At 43.7% G+C, this 24,044-nt stretch overlaps 2 long non-coding RNA genes across 2 annotated transcripts in view; both read left to right on the forward strand.

Moving 5' to 3' along the window:
* The window catches only part of LOC309332549, a 28,107-nt gene extending 4,262 nt beyond the window's left edge, over positions 1-23,845 (forward strand). Inside the window, exons 2-3 of the long non-coding RNA XR_014152162.1 lie at positions 16,872-17,151; positions 22,504-23,845. This is a non-coding gene — a long non-coding RNA (uncharacterized lncRNA). The remainder of the gene's footprint in view (positions 1-16,871; positions 17,152-22,503) is intronic.
* Positions 1-24,044, forward strand: part of LOC309332550 — a 55,135-nt gene that overhangs the window by 17,506 nt on the left and 13,585 nt on the right. The window lies entirely within an intron of this gene.

Consider the following 24,044-nt stretch of genomic DNA (forward strand, 5'->3'; position numbering starts at 1 on the left):
CCTGATTGGTTGTTGCATTCTAGGACCCTACCTGCCTATTGTTCTAGGATCCAACCTTAGTACATAACACTGCACTAACTGAGCCCAGCTGCACAGGCTACCAATTCATTTGCAGGTGCAATTCAAAGTGCTGGTTTTGACCTGTAAAGCCTTAAATGACTCAAGACCACAATACCTCAAGGACCACCTCTTTCCATATGAACCTACCCAGACCCTGAGATCATCATCTGAGGCCCTTCTTTATGTGCCTTCTCTGTGAGAGGTTTGGAGGGTGGCAACACAGAAAGGGGCCTTTTCTGTGGTGGCTCCCCATTTGTGTGATGTTCTCCCCAATGAGGCTTGCCTGGCGCCTTCATTCCATATCTGAAGGTGCCAGGTGTTTCTCCCAGGCCTTTGGCTAATATAACCATCTGTGGCCTTTTAAACTGGGGAGTGGGGTAGTTTTATTATTTTTGTTACTATGCTGTGTGTTTTTATATTGTGAACTGCCTTGTGATCCTCAGACAAATGGCGATATAGAAATTTAATTAATTAATCATAAAATAGTGCTGTCTGTAAGCAAATTTGTTCAGCCAGGGCAGTCTGTTTGCTCAATCGCCGTCCCCTGCGCTTCTGATTTATGGAGACCCACATGATCCACTAAAGAAAGAGAGAAAATGTTATGTACTGAGTTGAATAGGATTGAATTGAATTGAATTGAGTTTATTACGGTCATAGACCAGAGAAACATAAAACAACAATAGTTTACAAAGGGAATAATGGTGTCAATTTAAAAAATTGTAAAATTATACATAAAAAGCAACACATATGCACACACACATATATACACATTTATGCACTGCAATATATGTATAGGCTTAAAAGATAAGGGGGCTTGTCCAGGGGTCAAGTCTTTTACTTTTTTACAGCTAATGCCCTCCGCTTGATCGCAGCCGCAGAAAATTTGGCCACTTTCAGTGTTACTTCTGGGTTTTTATCTCCTAGTAGAATTTTCAGCCGCTGAAGTTCAGATCGACCTGGAAATTTCTGAACGATGGGGGAGATAAACAGTGACCTAATATCCCCGTAAAGGTCGCAGTGTAGCAACACATGTGAAGCCGTTTCCACCTCTTTCAGACCACATGGGCAAACTCGTTCAACATAGGGTTTGCCCTCGTATCTGCCCTTTAGTAAGGCAGATGGCAGTACATCAAATCTGGTAAGGGTAAACGCCCGCCTGTATTTTGCGATTTGTAGATCCAGCAAATATGGTGTTAGATTAAACCCTTTTCCATAATCTTGGATAGCTGGATATTTATCTATCTTGCTCATATGATCCTGAAGCTCTACATCTCCTATTCGCTGGCTCACCATCCTTTTAGCCTTTTCAAAACCTGAGGCTATAAGTTCTTGTGAGGAAAGCCCCAGGCCCTTCAATTTTTCATAAAGTGACAATCTCCATTTAGACTGGAACGGGTCTAATAGAGTCAATGGAGCCACTCCCACTGGGAAAAATATGAGTTTTAGCCAGAGGTGAATCTTCAAGATCCATATCCTGGCATTAATAGAGAGTTGACCTACCTCCAGCCTAATGGCTGCGTTGGAAACGCAGGTAGGTAACCCTAGTAGGGAGCGGTAAAATTTAGTTTGTACAGATTCCAGGGACTTAAGTTTTTGACAATTAAATATCTGGGTGCCATACATCAGTTGTGTAAGTATTTTTGCGACAAAGACCTGGGAGGCAGCAGGAACATATTGACCTCCTTTTCTGTAGAAGAATCTTATGATAGCTCTAGAAGATCTTTGCGCATTTGCAATGGAATTCTTAATCTGATGGCACCAAGATCCCTTCTCGTCAAAGATTATTCCAAGGTATCTAAAAGATGTTACTTGCTCAATAGGTTGGTTATTAATTTTCCATTTATGTCGGAGTTTTCTCTTGGAGAACACCATAATTTTTGATTTAGTGTAATTTATTATTAGGTCTTCAGCTTCGCAATACTCTGTAAGAGCTCGTAAAAGTTTTCTTAGGCCCACACAAGAGAAGGAAATAAGTGCCGCATCATCTGCGTACAAAAGGACTGGAATTGGTATATTATTTAGGTTTGGGGGGTGAGTACTTGCTTCCTCCATCTTTCCGACTAAGGAGTTTATATAGAAATTAAATAGAATAGGGGCAAGAACACAGCCTTGCTTGACACCATGGAAACTTTGGATTTCCTTTGATAGGTTCCCATAACGGTCGCATCTAACACGGATCCGAGTATTTTCATGTAATCTACGGATAAGAAGCAAAAGACGTCTGTCGATGTTTGTGGCATTTAATTTTTCCCAAAGTCTGTGCCGGGGTATCAAATCGAAAGCTGATTTGAAGTCTATAAAGGCTACATAGAGGGAGCCTCCTTTCTTTGAGGTGTATTTCTCCACTAGATGTTGCAATACCAGTCCTTGGTCTAGAGTTGATCTATGTGCCCTGAAACCAGCCTGGGCTTCCTTAAGGATGTGCTCCCGTTCCAGCCAGTCCGCAAACTTTTCACGTAAGTGAGTTGCATAGAGTTTGCTGATGATGCTTAAGAGACTGATTGGTCTGTAATTGGCTGGATCAAGTTTACAGCCTTTCTTGAATATGGGAACGATGATTGCCAATCCCCAGTCCTCTGGTATTATTGCTGTTTGATCTATGCTGGTGAATAGGCTGGCAAGGACTGGGGCCCACCAGTCAATATTGGCTTTAAGAAGCTCAGGAGAGATATTATCTGCTCCCGGGGCTTTTCTGTGTTTGAGTGCCTGAATAAGCCTCCTGACCTCCGCAACCGACACCGGAGGCCACTCGTCACCTGCCTCACACTGTGTTAGTGGCTGTGTCAAAGGCAGAGCTGAATATGAAGATTGGAAAAATGCCTCCCAAGTCCCTGCAGGTATAGTATACTCCACTTCTGAGGAGGTAGATCGCACTCCATTTGCTACCATTCTCCAGAAGGTGGCCGAGTCTCTCTCTCTGGATGCATCTATTAGGCATTTCCATTCTCTTTTCTGTGCCTGGAGTTTTTTGTTTTTGATCAGGATTTTATAATTTCGTTTATCTTCAAACCAGACCGTGGGGAGTTGGGGTAAGTTGGCAGATCTATAATTCTTGTATTTTTTCAGTAAGTTTAGCTTCATGTCCTGACATTCTTGATCAAACCAGGGTTTGGAGTTTTTATATACTGAGGATTGCCTACTTGAGCTGTTCCTTTTTTCCTTCAGGGAATCTTGAAGGAGTGAAATTAACTCCTGAAATAAATTTATTTTTAATTCATGGCTTGAGGAAGTTATAAGGTTATCTCTCTTAATGAGGAATTCCTTTGAACACAGCCTACTTGAAATTTCCTTATGCAGTTCATCTGTCCATCTGATACGAGAATATCTGAGCTCCAAAGCTGTAGGGCTCGAATGTTCGATTTTCTCAGCGCAGGATAAATCCTTTCCCGCAACTACGAGTGCACTTAATGGCAGATGGTCACTGTCTAAGCGCTCCTCCACTTTGCATTCCAAAACTTTGTTTTGAAGATCATACGACACGATTATATAATCAATTGTGGAGGCGCCATTATTAGATATAAATGTAAATTCTCCAACCTTCTCCCCCTCAGTACGGCCATTCAGTATAACCAAGTCCAACTTGTTGACCAAGTGTAATAGGCATAAGCCGGCATAATTGCAGCCTTTATCCTTTGAGGTTCTGGCTGGTATTGAGTGGGCTTCCTCTATAATGGGGGCTGTTTCATGGAAATGGGCATACAAGGCCTCATCAGATTGTCCAGTTCTGGCATTTAGGTCGCCTGCCACCACTACAGAGGCATCAGGAAATTGATTTGATAGTTTGTCAAGATACTGTTCTAACTGAGCCCAGGTATTTCTTATCAATCTTTTCTCTCTTTGTGGGGGTAGGTATACGTTAATCAGCAGCAAGCTGTGGGTTCTCCACTGTACTTGCACAGCTGTGGCCAGATGGTCTAGTGGGTCTAGTTTTTTAAATATGGCCCTTAGCCTTGTTGAGATTAAAGTAACTAACCCACCTTTAACTCGCCCCCCTCTAGTACTTAAAAGACCTGGGAGGGAGAACGCAGAAAAGCCATTTAACTCCACTTCACTTGTGCTCCAGGTCTCCTGGAGAAACACAATGTCATGTCTCTGAATATATTTAGCAAAGGATTGGTCGGAAGTCCTCTTTTGCCAACCTGCAATATTCCAAGTTAGCAGGGCAAGGTTGCACGTTGTCTTGCCAAAAGTTGATCTTAGTCAATTTGCCTTTAAAAGGTTTTTAGGGCCTATCTTTTTATTTATTGGTTGAATTTCGTTCATTTTGGCAATGTCCATAGATGTATTATCGCCCAGATACTCAATGAAATCGATTGAAGGGTGCAACGTGCTAACATTAGTGATCAGTACTCCTTTTTTTGGCGAATCTACCTTAGGGTGTTCTATTTGTCTGATACCAAGTTCATCCTCATCCAGGTATCTCATGCTAGTCCAAGAGCGCGTTGTAGTTGTCATAGGGATGGTTTCCTTCTTAGATGGTAGTTTGTTGCTGTCCCTTACGCACTGTGTTAGATCTGTTGCTATCAGATTTATCTCTGCAGCTGCAGAGATATTGTAAGGGTAGTCTTTCATGGTTGCCATAGGGATGGTTTCCTTCTTAGATGGTAGTTTGTTGTTGTCCCTTGCGCTCTGTGTTAGATCTATTGTTAACAGGTTTATCTCTGCAGTTACAGAGGTATTATAGGAGTAATCTTTCATGGGGTCTGTCTTGGCTTTTTCAGGGAGGTTCTCTTTCTTTAATTGGTCCGTTGCCGGATCTTTCTCTCTTACTTTTTCCTGAACATTCATCTCTGTTAGCTTATTTCTAAGGGTCTCCAATCTTCCCAAGATCTCAGATTGGGCAAGGAAAGGCAACAATCCGAACTGATTTATTAATGCCTTTTCTTCTGGATAGAAGTTATCAGTCCCCTCATTAGGCAGTCTCATCTCCTGTCTTAGTTTCAAGGACCCTTGCTCAGTATGTTCCAGTTTGTCTTTTGAGTGTCCTCTCTCCTCCTTTGCTTTACAAGTAAATCTTGTCTCAGCTGTCGTAAGATCATCAGAAAACAAATTCAAACATGTGCTGTTTTCAAAATATCTTGTTACCGTTATCCTTTTCTTTAACAGCAAATGTCTTGATCTATATATATATTTAGCCAAGTTTTGATCTTTGAAGGAGGCAATCACTCGCAGAGAGTATCCATTGTAGAATATGAAATCTACTGAGATAATGTCATTTAATTTTATTTTCCCTGGCAGCATATCATCTAAAGTATTCACAAAATGCACCGAGCGTTCTTTCTGTGTGAGGAAGCCCTTTGGCTTCGGGTAGTTTAGAAAAGCCAACTTCCTATCTGCCAGTATCAGTTTCCATCCTTTATCCTGGGACAGATCTTGCCCTGCTACTGGCTCATCTTGAGATCTGCCATAATCAATGGTATGGGGTGAGTCTTCTTTAATATTTATGGGTCCTTGAGGTTTCAGCATAGAGCACCCGGGTAGTGATTCCGTTTCCTCACTTGTTTTGTTAGGCAGCAATGGTGTTTCTTTCAAGGACTTCAGCTGGATCTTTTTTCCTGGATCCACACTGTTGTTCTCTCTGCTGCCGTGTGTAGCAGGTTTGTTAGAGTTTGTTTTTGATTTTGTTGGAATCAGCTTATATAGTCTTTTCCAACATACTTTACATGCACGTCGGTTTATGACCGATTTCCTTGTAGTTTTTATGTTCTTACTTTTCTTTTTAGTTTCAGCTTTCTTCTTATGGGATCTCTTACTGATACCTCGCTTCTTTTGATTTACTTGGGTAGGAGATTCAGTTTTGGGGACAGAGACATACAACCCTATGTCCTTTCCTTGGTGTAAATGATTTTCCACTGATGATCCTTGTGTGCACTTGCTGGTTGCTGGTTGCTTTGTATATTCTGACTCTTGAGGGATGGTTGGTGGGTCAGCACCATGAGATTCTGAGCCTCTAGCTTGGAGGGAATAATTTTCCACTAGTGTCAGGAGCAGCCCATTTGTTATTGTTAAATATTTTTTCATAGCTGCCAGATCCAGATTTATAGAGAGCAGCCAGTCCTGAGGATAGCAGTCATTGTTTTCCGTCTGGGAGCCCATAGATGAAGTCTGGGTTTTCTGGGAGTTTCGGGTTTCTTCCTGTAACTCTGAGGATAATATCTCAGCCAGGACTATTTCATGGGCCAGGCTCATTGTATTTCTATTTTGGTTGTTATTCTCCGAGTCCTGTATTCCTCTAGAGAAGGTTGAGTGATCTTGAGCAGCAGAGGAAAAAAGAAGGGCCTCATCCTGCTTCAACTCAATCATCTCAGCCATCTTTTGCTCATTTCCATTTCCATTCTCGTTGTCCCTTGTATGTGAAAAGTATTGCGTGATTTTACTCTGTTTCTCATAACACTCCTGGAACAATGGACTTGTCGCTATCCCCAGGTCCTTACGTTTCTTTCTAGTAAGTACCATTTGTAAATCTTTGTTACCAGTCAGGGGTTATTCTTCCTGTTTCAGAAACTATGTCTCTTAGGAAGTCAAAAACTCCACCCAGCTGTAGACTAAAGTCCAAATTGAGGCAAGATTTGGGGTGGCTGTTTGTAATTTGATAGCTTATAGTTCATAGCATAACACGGAGTTGGCAATAAATTAGCTGTCACCCGTTTTCCTTATTATCGGACAGACTTGAGGAGAGTGGCGGCGTGGGGAGTAAACCCTCCGGACATTAAGATAACAAGAAGGGCTTTGCTGGGGCTGGATAGGGAAGGAAGGGAGGAAAGCTTGAGAGTTCTTCCGTCGGCTCCCAGTGTCCTTTTACTGATAGAAGCTGATAGAAGCTGGGGGTTTTTTCAAGCTGCGCCTCTTATCAGCCTAATTTGCTGAAGACGCTCTTACTCATTCCGGCAGGACTCGAACGGGGACTTGTTTCAACCCCATTTTACGGTGTTTCCGATCACCCACCTTGAGTTTTTTCTTTCTCAGTGACGGGGTCCCTTCACGGCAGGGGAGTCAGGCCAGACCTCTTTTCCTTCCCCTCTCACTCGTTTCAAGAGATTACTCAGCTCCACAGCACCAAAGTACGGCGGGGGGTGCGGCAAGGCAGCAAGACTAAAGCTCGAGTCCGGTGATAAAACAATAAAACAATAAAAACGCTAATGCTAAGAAAAGCGAAGGCAGTGTTGAGGAGATGACGCAGCCACTAACTCATTACAATTAAAAGATAAGATAAAAGATAAACCCCCAAAGGGTTTGAAAAAACTACTTAAAACTACTTAAAACTATATCTAAAAGCAGACGAGGTTAACTAGGCTGCTACCTTCGTCGCCATCTTGCCCCCGTTGAATAGGATTCAGAATGCAGCAGTCTGATTGGCCCTAGAACAATAGGATTCAGAATGCAGCAGTCTGATTGGTCCTAAAACAATAGGGTCCATAATGCAGCAGTCTGATTGGTCCTAAAACAATAGGGTCCATAATGCAGCAGTCTGATTGGTCCACAGGAGCCACCCAATCCAGCTCAAGTGGAAGTGAATCCGCAACCTGATTGGCCTGCAGGAGAATCCCGGAATTAGCCAATCACATGGGGCCCATTGTGTAAATAATGTATATAAAGCAGACATTCTGGGGGAACTTCCATTCCTCTTCACCACTATGAGCTGAATAAAGAGAATGAAATCGACTCTTGACTCTGAGTATATTTCAGAAAAGTACACGTCTAAGATAGAAACTGATTTGAAGGAGTGGAAAACATTTACTGAGCTATTATTTCAATGCACAAAATAACTCCTCCAGCCCCAGCCCTCTTAGTTTTCGCTGTTGCTGACTCTTCTGTCCAGGTCCTCATCTGGATGAAACAACTTCTTTTTGGTGCTACAGACCAACATTTGCGGGTTCCTCATAGCCCATGTGTTTGTGGGAAGACAAACAAAGAATCCTAAGGGTATTTACAAAAGGGGTGGGTGGGCGTTTTCCTTTGTGTGTTTCCTAATAAGATGGTGGGCTCTTAACTGTGTAAAAAATGCCACACTCCATTTTATAAGGAGGCTCTCTCTTGTTTTCAGGAGGGATTCTGCCCTAACTAATGAACTGCAAAGAGAGGGGGGGAAATTGCTTCTCCCTCTTAATTTGTTGTGCTGACTGTAAAGTTCAATTACATTAACGGTTTGCAGTGTTTCTGAGATCTGAAGTACTCCAGCTAATTAATCACCCTGGAGTTATATTGTGCACAGTGCAATGAAACACTTAATACGTTGATGAGACCCAACATAGTCTTTTGCACTTGGCGGAATGAATGTGGTGAGATGAATCAATCGGGGGAGGGGATCTCTGCCTTTGAGGAGTGGTAAAAAAATAGTGAGATAATAAGGACGATTATGGCAGGGAATTGTGATTTAGAGTGCTCCAAGTACTTTTGCATACGTTTTCTTTTGCAGAATTGCCTTACCCCAAAAGAGCACACTCAATTTGCAAAACTGGCACTGTTACAGGTGCACAAAATGTAGGCTTGAGCTTTTTCTGGCAAAGTTGTTGAGTTTTTTTTGTGAAAATCTCCATTTAAAATATTGAAGTTTTCCCCTATTTCTTAGGGAAATCACCCCAAAAATCAACACTTCCTATACGGGCTGCCATATGCCTGGGTTTCCCCGCACATTTTTACTGCTTCTCAGAAATTCTGCCCAGATGCCATTTTTGACACCTATGTCTGGGAAATTCTGGACATAATGCTTGTTCCTTACTTGTAAGAAATCAGTATTTTAGTCTGGCAGCAACTACCTTTTGGAACTCCCTACCTGTTGACACCGCTGTACTTTGCTGTTCCAGACATGTGGAAGTTGCATGTGTGTTATTTCTTTTTAGCTACTGTTGATTGTAACAATCTTTTGTTGTTATCAATTGTTGTTATCAATAATTTCAATGTTTCGTTTCCTATTTTTGTAAACCGTTAGGTGGTTACAATCTAGTGATATGTTGTTGTTGTTTAGTCGTTTAGTCATGTCCGACTCTTCGTGACCCCATGGACCAGAGCACGCCAGGCACTCCTGTCTTCCACTGCCTCCCGCAGTTTGGTCAGACTCATGCTGGTAGCTTTGAGAACACTGTCCAACCATCTTGTCCTCTGTCCTCCCCTTCTCCTTGTGCCCTCCATCTTTCCCAACATCAGGGTCTTTTCCAGGGAGTCTTCTCTTCTCATGAGGTGGCCAAAGTATTGGAGCCTCAGCTTCAGGATCTGTCCTTCCAGTGAGCACTCAGAGCTGATTTCCCTCAGAATGGAAAGGTTTGATCTTCTTGCAGTCCATGGGACTCTCAAGAGTCTCCTCCAGCACCACAATTAAAAAGCATCAGTTCTTCGGCAATCAGCCTTCTTTATGGTCCAGCTCTCACTTCCAAACATCACTACTGGCTAGCAATATGTACATTTTGTTAAATAAAAACAAAACTTTACAACCTCGTAAGGCAGATCGGGATTATTATCTGCATGCTGAAGCTGGTGGGGCTGAGTCGCAACAGATTCCCTGAAAGTGCATAAAGAATTGAAGGCAGAAGCAAGACGGGGGGTTTCCTGTATCAGCAGGTGTTCTGGACCATAAATGGAAGGAAGTCCTGCCACATTCAGTGGGGCTTAGTCCCAGTTAAGCGTGCAAAGAACTGCAGCCTTAGTCACCGTGCTACACTATGGCTGGTGTATGATGGGTGTAATGATAAACCATAGTTTGTTGTGAGAAGCTTAGCCTCCCTTGAGGTTCATATGTGGAAATCTCTGGTACAGGCAAAAGGTGAAGTTTAGAAGCTTCCATTTTTGCTTCCATTTTTGGTCAGTTGTAGCTTGTCATGTCACCCAACCTAGCAAACTGAGGTTAGCATGTACAGTGGTACCTCGGGATAAGTACTTAATTCATTCCGGAGGCCCGTACTTAACCTGAAACTGTTCTTAACCTGAAGCACCACTTTAGCTAATGGGCCCTCCTGCTGCTGCCGCACCACTGGAACATGATTTCTGTTCTCATCCTGAAGCAAAGTTCCTAACCTGAAGCACTATTTCTGGGTTAGTGGAGTCTGTAACCTGAAGCGTATGTAACTCGAGGTACCACTGTAGAGCGATTGATCACAAGAGGTTGCTCACAGACACCCCATTGGCATGGCAGTGCCCATCAACTGGGGGGGGGCACCTTGGTCTCCTCAAATATTTTATTGCAGGAGCGAAGGGTCCTTGGGTTCTATGGCTCGGGTCTGCCTCTGCTTCTGCTTGCGTGTATTCAGATATCTTCTTTCTTAGAACTACCCCCCTCTTTAAACTGTCCAATTCCCATTTGAATAATTGTTTGTGCATGTGGAATGGACGTTTGTGATGGTGCATTCTCAGAGACCAAAACCCTCTTGCTTTTCAGCCATCATCCCCCCCCCCCCCACCGCAACTTATTATGGAAAACTGCAGTGATTTTGACCAGTACTTGGCATTCGTTATTGGCAATGATATGCACAGACTATAGTAAGAGCACCTTGCTGTGTAATAGGTTTAATACCAGAGCTGTACAAATATTTATTTATGTCTCCGGCAGCACCAGAGTGCGACCTTTAAACGGATTGATGGTTGACTGCAATGCTTTAAGGATAAGTAATAATGCTCTCACTTGTCAATATTTGCTCCATGACAAGTTATAGCTGACAGGGGTGAGGAAGGGTTCAGACGGGCTGTGCTGAAACATCAACATTAGCTAATAACAATAATCCTTGCAGAGGTTTTGGAACATATATCGCGTCCAAAAGTTCTGCAAGCTATTTTTAGCTTATTTTAACCATCCTTTTAACGCTGCTTGTGTTCGGCAGGCCAGGTCTATTCACTAAATATATCTTCCCAAGTTTTGCAGGCTGCTCCAGGAGTAGTGTGTTCTGTTTCACTGAGGCGAAACAGGAAGTGCCACCTGCTGCTGCCACTGCTGCCATACTTGCTGGCATTGTCCCTGGCACCAGTGCCAATTTCAGGCAACACGTCACCCAATTTGGGCAAGAACTTGTGTAATTTGGGGTGTGAATTTGGCCCAAATCTGTGCTGGAGGCTGCAGGGCTGCCGCCTTGGGAGCTTTTGCCACCTGAAGCAGCTGCCTCGGCCGGCCAGCTGTGGGCTACCCCTGTTTAACCACACATTCCTCCAGGTATTGGCATCTAATGTGTGTTTAAATCCTCTTGGCAGCCAATAGCACCGATGCCTCAACTCCCATGGCCCAACAGAGCTCAACCTGGAACAGAGTTGGCTTTCTGGGCTCTTTGCATCCTGCCAGGTGGCAAAGAGAATTTCATAGGTGCAGGCAGCAGTTACCTGTGTCAGAGACGGGGCACCTCTGGGTGGCCTTTGGGACCCCACCTGGGAAAGTCAAGGAGCATCCAACATATGCTGACTTAGGAACAAGTAGGCTGCAGATTACATTTTCCAGTGGCAGCTTGAAAACAGGGGCAGAGCAAGGTGGGGGCGGTGAGTGCGGACCCCCCTGGATGTCATTTCCTTTTTCTTTTTTTAAAAAATACATTTTTATTAGTTTTGACATACAATTTATAAAACGTACCACACAAATTATTACAAATACAGTCTTTTTGGACTTCCCTCAGCACCTCCGCTGATCTTCCGTCTTAATCACTTTATATGCATTACTTAATTTTATATTGTCTTTACCTCTCTTAACATATCATCTCCCCTTCTCCAATTTTACAATGTTTCTAACAATACTCCTCACAGAACTTCTTGCAAACCTACAAACGTCATTTGATCATCACAAATACTTTTCATATGGTTCATAAATTTACTCCAGTCTTCGGTAAATTTCTGGTCCCATCGGTTTCGGATCCTTCCTGTTAATTTATCTAATTCTGCATAGTCCATCAACTTCATTCTCTATTCTCCAATCGTCGGCAATTCTTCTTGCTTCCATTTTTGGGCTAATAATATTCTAGCTGCTGTTACTGCATATAATTTTTTTTACATTCTTTTATGTTTATATCACTTCCCACCATTCCCAGTAGGAATGCTTCTGGTTTCTTTATAAACGTGTATTTCAACATTTTTTTCAACTCATTGTATATCACCTCCCAGAAACATTTCACCTTTTTGCATTCCCACCACATATGATAGAATGTTCCCTCTTTTGCTTTACATTTCCAACATTTACTGCTAGATTTATACATTTTCGCTAACTTAACCAGAGTGATATACTATCTATACATCATTTTCATTACATTTCCTCGGTGCCATTTCCGAGGGGCGTGACATTCGGCGCGCCACCTGCCCATGATTCCCTGCTACCCCAAGCCATCGGGGGAAGAGGGGGAGCTGCGCCACTTTGCTGGCAGCCTTCCCCTCTTCGTTTTGACAGCCCCGCGCTCCTGGGCTGCTGGAGGAGGCTGGCGGGGAGAGGACGGGAAGGGAAGGAGGCAGGCGAGCAAACAAGCAGACAAACACTCAGGACCCAAACCCTGTAACCCCCCAAAAAGCTCAACAACTTTGGCCAGCCAGTGAGCGGTCTGTTCTGCTGTCTCTGTCTCCCCATCACTTTGCTCCCCTGGCATGCCTTGCCTCTTTCTACTCCAGCCATCACTACACCAAGATGTTTCTATGGCAACGCTGTCGAGCCATGGATGAGACATTTTTATTTAAACCCGAAAGATAACAGACCATGCCAGACAAATTACATCCAGGCAAGCTGCATCGCCTTGTCAGACGAGAAGGGCTTCCTTCCTTACACCAGGGCTTTGCACACACCACATGTTGAAAACATGTGACTTCTCCTGCAAAGAATCCTGGGAAATGTAGTTGACACCTCAGCTCTGCAATTCCCAGTACCCTTAAGAAATGACAGTTTGCGAGAACAAGAAATATAACAGGTGATAACAAAGTATTATGTACAAAGAGTAGAATGTAACAACTGATGTAATAAACCAGAAATGGAAGTTGGGGGAAGTCAACAGGGAGGGGGGAAATTGGAAAATGAATGTTAATGCAAGAGTATTGTTAGTCCAGAAATGAAAACAAGAAGAAATTCCGACGAAAGAAGAATGGCAGACAAAATTAATGGACTATGCAGAATTGGACAAAATGACAGGAAGGATTCGAAACCTGCGGGACCAGAGATTTACAGAAGATTGGAAGAAGTGTATGAGTTATTTGAAGAGCAACTGTAATCAACAAATTACGCTAGTAGGACTACAAGAAGTTTTGTAAGGAGAAATATACGAAGTGTCACAAAGTAGAAAAAGAGAGAGAGATTGGTTATGAGTTTGAAATGTAATAGGGAAAATAAGAAATGCATACTGAGAGATTAGATTGGAAAATTTTCAGACAGGATTGATGGAAGTCAAATATTTGAATAAGATGTAAAAGTATGTTTAATTACCGTTGAAAATGATATGTTAAAAAAAAACCTAATAAAAAAGGAAAATGAATTTTAAGTAATGATATTGGATATTTGTTCTGAGAAAAGAAAATCAATAAAAAATATTTTTAAAAAAGAAACGACAGTTTGCAGGATGCTTGAACTGGGCTTTAAATGTATAGTGTTGTTGTTGTTGCTTTCTTTAGTTTTCGAATGTTGATTTTTGTGTGTTGTGTACTGTTATTTTTAGATATCTTTCGTGTTGTTGTTGTGTGGAAAATACTAATAAATTTATTTTTTAATAAATGTACAGTGCTTATCAGCCCAAGTGCAGAGAGGTGGGAAACAGGGCTGGGCTACCCATGAAGACTGAGTTAAGCAGCCGCCTCAGGTGGCAGAAACCAAAGGGGCAGTGAAGTCATGGGACCCCCACCCAGGGGCAGAGGAAGGGGGGTGCGGTGGGGCCAGGCCATCTCTGAGAGGGGTGACAAAATGCCGGGCGGCACTCACCGCAGGACCTGAAGTGCGCCTCAGCCATGCATCTCTCCTGGGAGTGACGCAGTGGCTAGGGCACCCCCAGGCTCCACGCTGCCCTATACGGTCCGCCTGCCACCTCCCCCTCAGCTGTAGGGTGGCTGAGTGGGAGGAGGAAGGCAGACTCCTTGGAGGCCCCGCGGAGCATCCTGCCCTGTCTGGCCCTGCTGCAGATGCCTGATCAGCTTGCTCCACTGCTGCCCCCACTCGCCCCACCCGGCAGAGAAGCGGCGCCAGCAGCAGCACTGGTTTCTGGTGAGATTTCACTGGTGTGGCTTTGTGAGTGCTACCACACAACCCAGATAAGGGACGCTCAAACTCGGCTTTGGTTTGTAAAATGGGGGAAAGCAGCAGAAACTAGCATGCAAAGGTCATCACTGGCACAGCTGATTGAAATTGCTACGCGAACAGGATAAGTAAATTATTAGACTGTGTATAAGTACAGGATTATCTTTTGCTCCAGCTGTGTATGCACAGGGCTGTTCGGAAAGCACAGCTCTGGTTGTGGAAAATATCTTTCTTCAGCTGGTCTTCACCCACCAGGGATAGAAATGGCATATTGTATTTTAATATTTTGTTGGAAGCTGCCCATCTGGCTGGGGAAACCCAGCCAGATGGGTGGGGTGTAAATAATAAACTATTATTATTATTATTTGTTGAAGGTGTGCCTAATTGAAAGCTACTGTTTATGTATATAGTGAAAAATTCTGGGAAAAAAAAAGATTTTATTTGTAATTAGTCATGACTAAACTTTAACTTTAATCCACTGAATATTGTCCTTAGCTTTTGGATGGAATGGAACAAAAAGAACAAAAGTTGATCCAGAATTTATTAATGGAAAGAATCAAAATTTGGAAACTTGCCAAGACAAACCAAACCAAATGAAACCCAGCTAGATGGGTGGGGTATAAATAATAAATTGTATTATTATTATCATCATTATTATTATTAATTAAGCAAATCCTGAAAGAAAGAGCAAATCCTTAACAACCCCCTACCTTGGCTACCATTTATTCATTTTATGAATCTGAAATTCAACTTGGATGTTAATATAAATGTAATCTTTGATCTACCGTTCTAATTGTTTTGCTTTAAATAAAAAGAAGTACATTTCGTTTAGCTTCCCAGTGAATAAAGAACCTTCAAGCTAAATAAACGTGCTTATACGCTGCCCCATTTCTCAACTATACTGGAAGAGATTAAGAAACCTATATTCAGTGTTCTATAGGGAGTGATTTGGGAAAAAAACCTTAAAGTGTACTGAGAAATCCAGAAATCAGCTTGTGACTAGTGCTGTCTTCCATTGATTCCACTGATTAAATCTGAGATGCTAGAACAATAAACTAGAACAGCATTTTCAGCCTTGGAGCCTATGCCTCTTCCCCATGATTCCATCCGCGTTCTTCTAAGTCACTAACATCTCAAATGACATCTTTGTTTTCCGTGCCTTCAGGCAGATGGAAATTTCCTTCCTTCCTTTGAGAGTCAGTAGAGTAGGAGACTCCTCATTTCGGAGTTGTGGGTTCAAGCCCCACGTTGGGCAAAAGATTCCTGCACTGGACCAGATGACCCTCATGATCTCTTCCAAGGCTACAATTCTATGAAATTCTAGGGAAATTTTATGTATGGTTCAGCTTTATAGATAAGGGCCTTAAAGCTTTGATGATTTCCTAAACTCCTCTAAAAACCTATCAAATCAAGCAGATTAAATGGTTAGGCAATGAGCCCTATGTTCTCCAGACCTTTTAGAGTTGAATCTAGAATTGCCTGTTGTACAAGGTTGCATTGTACCCCTCGCAGAACACTCAACCAAATTTCTTATAATTAAACAAGATAGGAAGTGCATGCTGTAAAATTTAAGTGACATTTTAATGACTCACTTTATTATATGAGGGAACAAAGAGGTCTATTCCAGAGGTCATGAGGATCTCATTTACATAATGTATCTCTTGTAGAAATTAAAGTATTACACAGCCCTTATATTACAGCAACACTAGAATGGTTCAAACTGCATGGGGTGCGTTTAAAAAAAGTAATACTCTCTTCTAAGAAATACAATGGAATTACAAGCTGAATCTCAAAAGTCTATTTTGTGCAGTTCACAATAATCACAGCAGAAATCAAACCTGGGAACTGTTTCACATATTGCATTAAAAAAAATGCACACCTAAAAATTTATGTATAGATCTAAACCTATAAATTATACAGAGACAAATGTGTTTGGAAATACATCATTAGCAGTGGGGAAGAAATTCAGTCTAATTCACATTTTAATGCAATATGCACTTTCTAAAGCAGCACATGAAGAAGGAGCTATCCTTCAAAATTCACACTGCCCTGAAATTGGCAGTGCAGTTACTCAGCTGAATAATGTGTACAAAAATGCATAGATTGGTTAAAATAACACCCTCAAAAACATTAGGTAAAATTACAGTGGTACCTCTGCTTATGTATCCCTCCGGTTGCGTAAACTTCAGGATACATAAGCGGCAAACACAGAAGTATATTTCCGGGGTTTTGCTGCACATGCATGCGCAGAAGTGCTCTACTGCCGTGTGTGCATGCGCAGAAGCGGTGTATCCAGTTGCGAAAACATTGGGATCCGGCCAAACCTCTGGAATGGATCCCGTCTGCAACCGGAGGTACCACTGCACTTGTAAAAATGTGTATATTAGGCAAAACTGAATAAAAATTGGTATGCTAGGAGTAACACACACTAAAATGCTGGTGGATTATTGTGCGGGGGTTTTTGGGGGGGGGATGCAAACTGATACAGATAACACTGTGCCCCCAACGCCCGATGGCTGCTTCATACAGATGTTGAATAGCAGTGGGGACAGAATCAAACTTGGTGGCATGTCACAGGGAAACTGCCAGGATGTAGACAAGAGGTAGACATGTGTCTCAAGGCTGTTTTCTGGTGCTGGTCATACAGGTAGGAGCTGAACTGCTGCAACATGGGGCCTCCAACTCCCAACCCACAGAGAGGCCCCAGGAAGATGCTGTGGTCCATGGCATCAAAAGCCGCTGAGAGATCTCCAAGCCAGACTTCGTGTGGCCCCCTCCCACCTCTCCCTTGAAGGAGGTCACCTGCCAGGGTGACCAAGGCCGATTCCTCACCAAACTCAGTCCTAAATCTTTGCTAACATAGGTCCGGATAATCTGTTTCCTCCAAGGGGGCCTGCAGCTGAATCCAATGCCATTTATACAGGAAAGTAAGGGATCTTTTCTTATTCCATCTGCTTCTTAAAGGTAAAGGGACCCCTGACCATTAGGTCCAGTCGTGACCGACTCTGGGGTTGCGGCGCTCATCTCGCTTTATTGGCTGAGGGAGCCAGCGTACAGCTTCTGGGTCATGTGGTCAGCATGACTAAGCCGCTTCTGGCGAACCAGAGCAGCGCACGGAAATGCTGTTTACCTTCCCGCTGCAGCGGTACCTATTTATCTACTTGCACTTTGAGGTGCTTTTGAACTGCTAGGTTGGCAGGAGCAGGGACTGAGCAACAAGAGCTGCAGGGAAGCTCACCCTGTCACAGGAATTCGAACCGCCGACCTTCTGATCGGCAAGTCCTAGGCTCTGAGGTTTAACCCACAGCGCCACCCTTCTTCTTCTGCTTCTTACTGGACCACAATTCTGGGTCTTCGTTTTTTTAAGTGCTGCATACTCTAAAAAGCGAAGGTTTAGAGCTGCTATGGAGCCATTGCTGTGCACTTCTGTGAGTTTACAGAGGCATAAACAGAGGCATTTTGAAGAAAATGTGTGAAGGGAGAAAGGTCAGAAGGCAGCAATGAGATGGATAAAGAGTCAGTGATGGTTGTGGAGGCTTCTTATAACAGGTCAATGCATTGGCCGAGATCCAAGAAACACATGGGCCCATCACATGGGAAGGAGATTGTCTTCAGGTTCTAAAACAAGAAACGAGAACAGCAAGGCATCTGAGCAAGGAGACAGGAGACATGCTGGAAGATGAATGCAATACCTGCCAGTCAAAAGCTCTCAATATTTAATGCTGGCCTCTATTCCTCGTGATTTTAGAGCCCAAAGGAAGCCCAAGGCCAAGACTCTGCTGGCAGTTGCCGTCTTTGTCCAGCACAAGCAGTTTGGTTGCCAACTAGGCTTCTCTTGAAGACTGAGGGAATGTCAGAAGATGCTTGATTTGGGCAGCAAAGCTTAAAATACAGCAAATACAGGTGACACTCGGAAAAGTAGAATATCGTTGAAAAGTTCATTTATTTCAGTAATTCAACTTAAAAGGTGAAACTAATATATGAGATAGACTCATGACTTGCAAAGCGAGATATGTCAAGCCTTTATTTGTTATAATTGTGATGATCATGGCATACAGCTGATGAACCACAGTGGACCAACACCAGCTGATGACATGGCTCTCCAAATCTCTTTTCTGATGAGAGCAGCTTTTGCATCTCATTTGGAAACCAAAGACCCAGAGTCTGGAGGAAGAATGGTGAGGCACACAATGCGAGATGCTTGAAGTCCAGTGTGAAGTTTCCACAGTCTGTGTTGATTTGGGGAGCCATGTCATCAGTCTAGGGTCAACAGAGCCATCTACCAGGAGATTTTGGAGCACTTCATGCTTCCTTCCACAGATGAGCTTTATGGGGATGCTGACTTCATTTTCCAGCAGGACTTTGGCACCTGCCCACACTGCCCAAAGTACCAAAACCTGGTTCAGTGCCCATGGGATTACTGTGCTTGATTGGCCAGCAAAGTCACCTGACCTGAACCCCATAGAGAATCTATGGGGCATTGCCAAGAGACAGATGAGAGACATGAGACAGAGCAATGCCTTTCTGAGTTTCACCTGTAACTTAGAATAATACAGTTGTAAGCGACCCTGAGCACCATCCAGTCCAACCCCTTCAATGCAGAAATATGCAACTGTCGCATACAAGGTTTGAACCTGCAACCTTGGTAATATCAGCACCACACTCTGACCAACCAAGCTTGGGAGAATCATTTAAAATGTAGTGACCCTGATGTTGGGAAAGATGGAGGGCACAAGGAGAAGGGGACGACAGAGGACGAGATGGTTGGATAGTGTTCTTGAAGCTACCAGCATGAGTTTGACCAAACTGCGGGAGGCAGTGGAAGACAGAAGTGCCTGGCGTGCTCTGGTTCATGGGGTCACGAAGAGTCAGACACGACTAAATGACTAAACAACAACAACAAGGAGTCTCTATGGGGGTATATTATATTTTAAAAATGGGGTCTCAGAGTTTTTAGGGGGCTAACCAGAGTTTTTAGGGGGCTAACCCGGTGGCAGATTTTGCTCTTTGCGGCCTCTTTTAATGTGGCAACAGATGGTCAGGTCGGTACAGTACATCCAGATTCAGTGCTGGCCTCCCTCTCTGTAAGTCGGCAAAGCGGTTCAGCCGGGTCTTGCTGCTGGCGGGATTTTACCAGGCACAAGGTCTAGGATGACAAAGGAACTGATTAGCCAGCACAGGTTTCTGATCTCTGGAGGCTTCTGGGCACAAAGGATCACCCCCGCAATTGCTGGGGAGTTTCTGGACAGGCTCCCCAGAATTACCATATTTTTCGCTTCAAAAGACGCACTGGACCATAAGGCACACTGCACCTAGTTTTTACAGGGGGAAATAAAGAAAAAAAATCTTATCCCCCCCCCAGCCCCAAAGAGTAGCGGACAGGCTGTACGCAGCCTATTCACTTCTCCCAGAGCTTCTGGGGCTGCCAGGGGAAGCCCAGGTTCCCCCCCTACACCAAAGAGCAAAGAAGCCATAGCTGCGTGCAGCCTCTCCTGGCCAGAGGGGCTGCGTGTGGCTATGGCAATACCCCCACCTCCCGCCAAAGCCCACAGGAGCCGCGCACCCTTTAAGGAGCACACGGCTCCTGTGGCCTTTTCTACGAGAAGGGAGAAGGGACTGACTGGCCACGTCAGTCCCTTCTCCCTCTTGGGGGCATTTCCTGCCTGCCTCCCCCCTGCATTCGCTCCATAAGATGCACACAAATTTCCCCTTGCTTTTTAGGAGGGAAAAAGTGCTTCTTATGAAGCGAAAAATACGGTACTTGGGCAAATCTCGCTACTTACCTGTGCTTTGTGGCGCAGGAGGACCCCACATGTCACAAAGGCCTTGTGTGGAAACAGAGGGAGCTATGCAGTCCTTTAGATCTGCCAATTTGTCTAATAAGGGCATTTTTATGTGTGTTAAGTGCCCTATGGTACATTAAGGATGACTGTGGGTCTTGATGGGCCCTGCTGCTGAAACCCCAAAGTTCACTGCCCCAATATTCTGCTCCCAATGAAGGCATTTTTTGTTTTGTTTTGCTGCAGCAGCAGTGGCAGCAACTTCTTGGCTGCTGCTGCCTAATGGCAGAATTAAAATGGTAGTTTCAAAAAGTACTACATATAGTGCTATTTTATCCTGCAGTCTGTTTTCCAAGGCCAAAATCCTTTTATTGTTCACTCGCAAATCCCATTTAACTAAGCCCCCCTGCAATGCTAATTAGTAGCTTTCTTATAGATTCTGCCCATTATTATTATTTTTTGCTTTTAATTTAGTGCATCTGGGGGATTTATAATTTACCGCCCCTTAGTCAGCATCTGTTGCCAACATGCAGCTTTTATTACTTGTTTTCTCTTCCCCATCAATTTTTATTTGATAGCATTTCCCCCCCCTCTTATAGCAAAATAAAACTTATCTGAAAGGAAACGAGTAACCAAGGCCACTTCTCCAATGAGGAACTCAAGTTGACTGACCAAGGAGCAATTAATCACTAATTCCTCAGCTGCATTGAACAAGAGAAAGCAGTAAAGGGGGAAGAGTGGGTAAGGAAGAAGCTTTTATCTAATCAAATTACAACTTTAATTTAAGTAGCCTTGAAAAGCCTCAGAGCACTGCCTAAGTTGGAAAGGCAGGCACTGTAATGGCATTTTATTACTGTGCTGAAAAATAGACATAAATCAGCTATTAAACATGGCAGAAGACCACGCCAGAAAACCAAAGGGTTGCAAACATTTGGCCACATCACCAGGATTCTCAGGAAAGTGGAGAAAGAATGACAGGGTCAGGGAAGACAGCTAGTCTTATAAAGAACACAAGTAATTTATTGCAATAAGGTAAAGGTAAAGGGGCCCTGACCATTAGGTCCAGTCGTGACTGACTCTGGGGTTGCGGTGCTCATCTCGCTTTATTGGCCGAGAGAGACGGCATACAGCCTCCGGATCATGTGGCCAGCAGGACTAAGCCACTTCTGGTGAACCAGAGCAGCACACAGAAACGCCGTTTACCTTCCCGCCAGAGCGGTACCTATTTATCTACTTGCACTTTGACGTGCTTTCGAACTGCTAGGTTGGCAGGAGCAGGGATCGAGCAACGGGAGCTCACCCCGTCGCGGGGATTCGAACCGCCGACCTTCTGATCGGCAAGTCCTAGGTTCTGTGGTTTAACCCACAGTGCCACCCATGTCCCTAATTTATTGCAATAGTGCTAGGATAATTCAGATAATAAATCTATCCTCCCCCAGCTGATTTTAACCGCACCATTTTCACCGACCTGTAGAAGGTGCCATTGAAGTATGTGATGTTACATTAAATGTGGACAGAGAACAGTGAGCATCTGGGCTTGGTTTTTAGGTTCAGGAATCGGACAAGACAAGAACAACAAACTGGTAGCCAGCCAGCCCTAAATCAATGCCCCCAGCAAGTTTAAGAAAACCACCACATCCATCTATGGAAGAAAAGAGCAGTCGCAACTAGAGTCCACTACAAGGAAGAATAACCTAGTAGCAGATATGTCTTCTGTATAATAGCTACCAAGAACTTTATAAAATGAGCTGCAGAATGGGGAAAAAAGTAGTAGTTTTAACCAATAAAGAAACTTGTATCAAAGTGAGTCAGTGAGACTGCATGCGAGAGAAGCAAACAGAAAATTTTTTTTTGCAAAGAGGAAAGGATTTCCATTCTCAGAGTACACTGTGGACCGGGGTGTTTTGTTCCCTTGAACACTTGCACGTTTCAGAATATTCCTGGACCAGACATGTTCATTTAAATGGGAAAGAATGAATTCCAGACATCGCCATACAACAGAGCAGGGCAGAACGCTGTCCTTCTCGATGAGAATACGTTTGATTAATAGTGAAGAGGGTGTGTCCATATGGTGCTCAATATCACTTGCCCTAGAACAGCTGTTTGTGAGATGCCACTTTACTCAGCCTCCTGCAGCTCAGAAGTCAGCAAGAGGCAGCGAGGTATTTTATTTCTGCTCTGCAGCACATCAGTATTGTTGAACGGATATCCATGAAATGCCAAAACAGAAATTCTCATGTTCTGTGGAGTTATAGTTCCCCAAAAACAGATGGTGCCAAAGTTTCAAGTTAAATATCCCCCTAGACTACCCAGAAGAATTGTGGCAGTCATTTTTTTTAAAAAAAACAACCATAAAAATATGCATGTCCCAAGCCTTTAATCTGCTGTTATTGCCCCCATTTCAGGAGGAATCTAAAATAATCCTCAATTCGGTCTGATGTTTTACTCTTCCATAATGCTGCACTTCACAATGCTGACCACAATGATGATTTTCTTCAGGTTAAAGCCCAAGGAAAAATCTGTACCAGCTGCCTTGCGAAATATCTTTGGGAGAAGAAAAGGCTAAATCCTACACAGAGCAGAGTCCCTAAGGCAGTTTGATGGCACCTTCTAAGCCTCCTTCCTGCAGCCAAGCGGGTGCCGAATGTTTTGCTCTGCTTTCCTATGGACCACGTCAGCGAGGCTGAGAGGGGGGTCTTGTCAGCTGGGCAGCCGAGGACCTCCAGACACACTGCCCAGACTTGCACCCCAGAAAGGTCCCTTCGGGAAAAGCAACGCAGGAGGCAGCAGTTACGAGTTCCCGGTCTCTGCAGCCACAGCAGGCGCTGTGATTCTCCAGCAGTCTGACTTCACCCTCGGAGGCGCACTCCCATTGTGTCTTGAGACAGGAAGATGCCAACAAATGGGGATCTTCTACATAACATGAGATAATAGTCAAGTGTCTTCAAGTCATCTCATTTACCAAATCTCTGGTTTTAATTCTTTAGGTAGCCAAGCGCATTGTTAATTTAAAAGGGCATAACAATATCTTAATTTTAAGGCCTCTGAATAGTTAGACGTTGAAGCGCTGCAAGGATGTTGCCCCACCTACAGGAAATGAGAGTTACATTTTCTTTGCTGGAGACAAGAGTTCTCTTTGCCAGGGCGGGGGGCATGTATCAGTTGGTAGGGGCAGCAAGCATGCCTTGCCAGTGTGCAACTGGGAGTGCTTTTGCTCCTGATTTTGTGTGAGCTGTCCTCTCTCCACAGACCCATCGCTCGACACCACGCATGATGCGAAGATGGGAGGAAACGGCCTCATGGGATAAAAGCTCCCTTCCCTTGCTTGATTCTGTACATATACTTAAACACCAAATAAAATAGCCAGCCCCCTCTACTGCAGACCCAGTTGCAGAGCCCACCACTCCCAGAACTGTTTGCTAGGGGAAAGCAACAAACCCAAGGTGTGTTTTCTTTTCATTACAGCCTCCATGTTTCTAACCCATGCAAGTTAGAATACAGATTGCTATATGGTACTACTAAACACATATTTATGGAGGCAGCTGAGGCAGGTTTTGCTTCCAATATCTACATCTAACTAATCACTGTGCTTGGAGACAACACTTCCCTCTGTCACATCAGATTGACTCTCAATGTCTTTTGCATCTTCTACATAGCTTTGGCTCAGCTGTTTTAAGCTTTTTAGGTTTGGCACAGGGCTCTCTTTGCAGTCGGCTTACAGAAGCCAAGATTCTGGAGGAAGACCCATTTATAAAGGCTTGACCAAGAACAATCCACTCTTAACACAAAGGAAATGTTGTCTGCCTACATCCTAACCCTAATAAAACACTTTCAACCATAAGGCTGCATTTTAATGTATTGTTGCAAACAACTTCTGTTATGGGCAATTCTTTGTTTACCTTGGTTGGCAAGATGTCAACAGATCAAGTATCAGGCGAGGGTGAAAGCATGTGTATCCCTCTGAAATTTGGCACTGAATAGAAAAAACTATTCCCTAAGGGGATGAGAAATTGCCACACTTGGCTCATAGCAGATGGCAA

This window comes from Podarcis erhardii (genome assembly GCF_964252035.2).
Source record: "Podarcis erhardii genome assembly, chromosome: 17".
Lineage (NCBI taxonomy): Eukaryota > Metazoa > Chordata > Lepidosauria > Squamata > Lacertidae > Podarcis > Podarcis erhardii.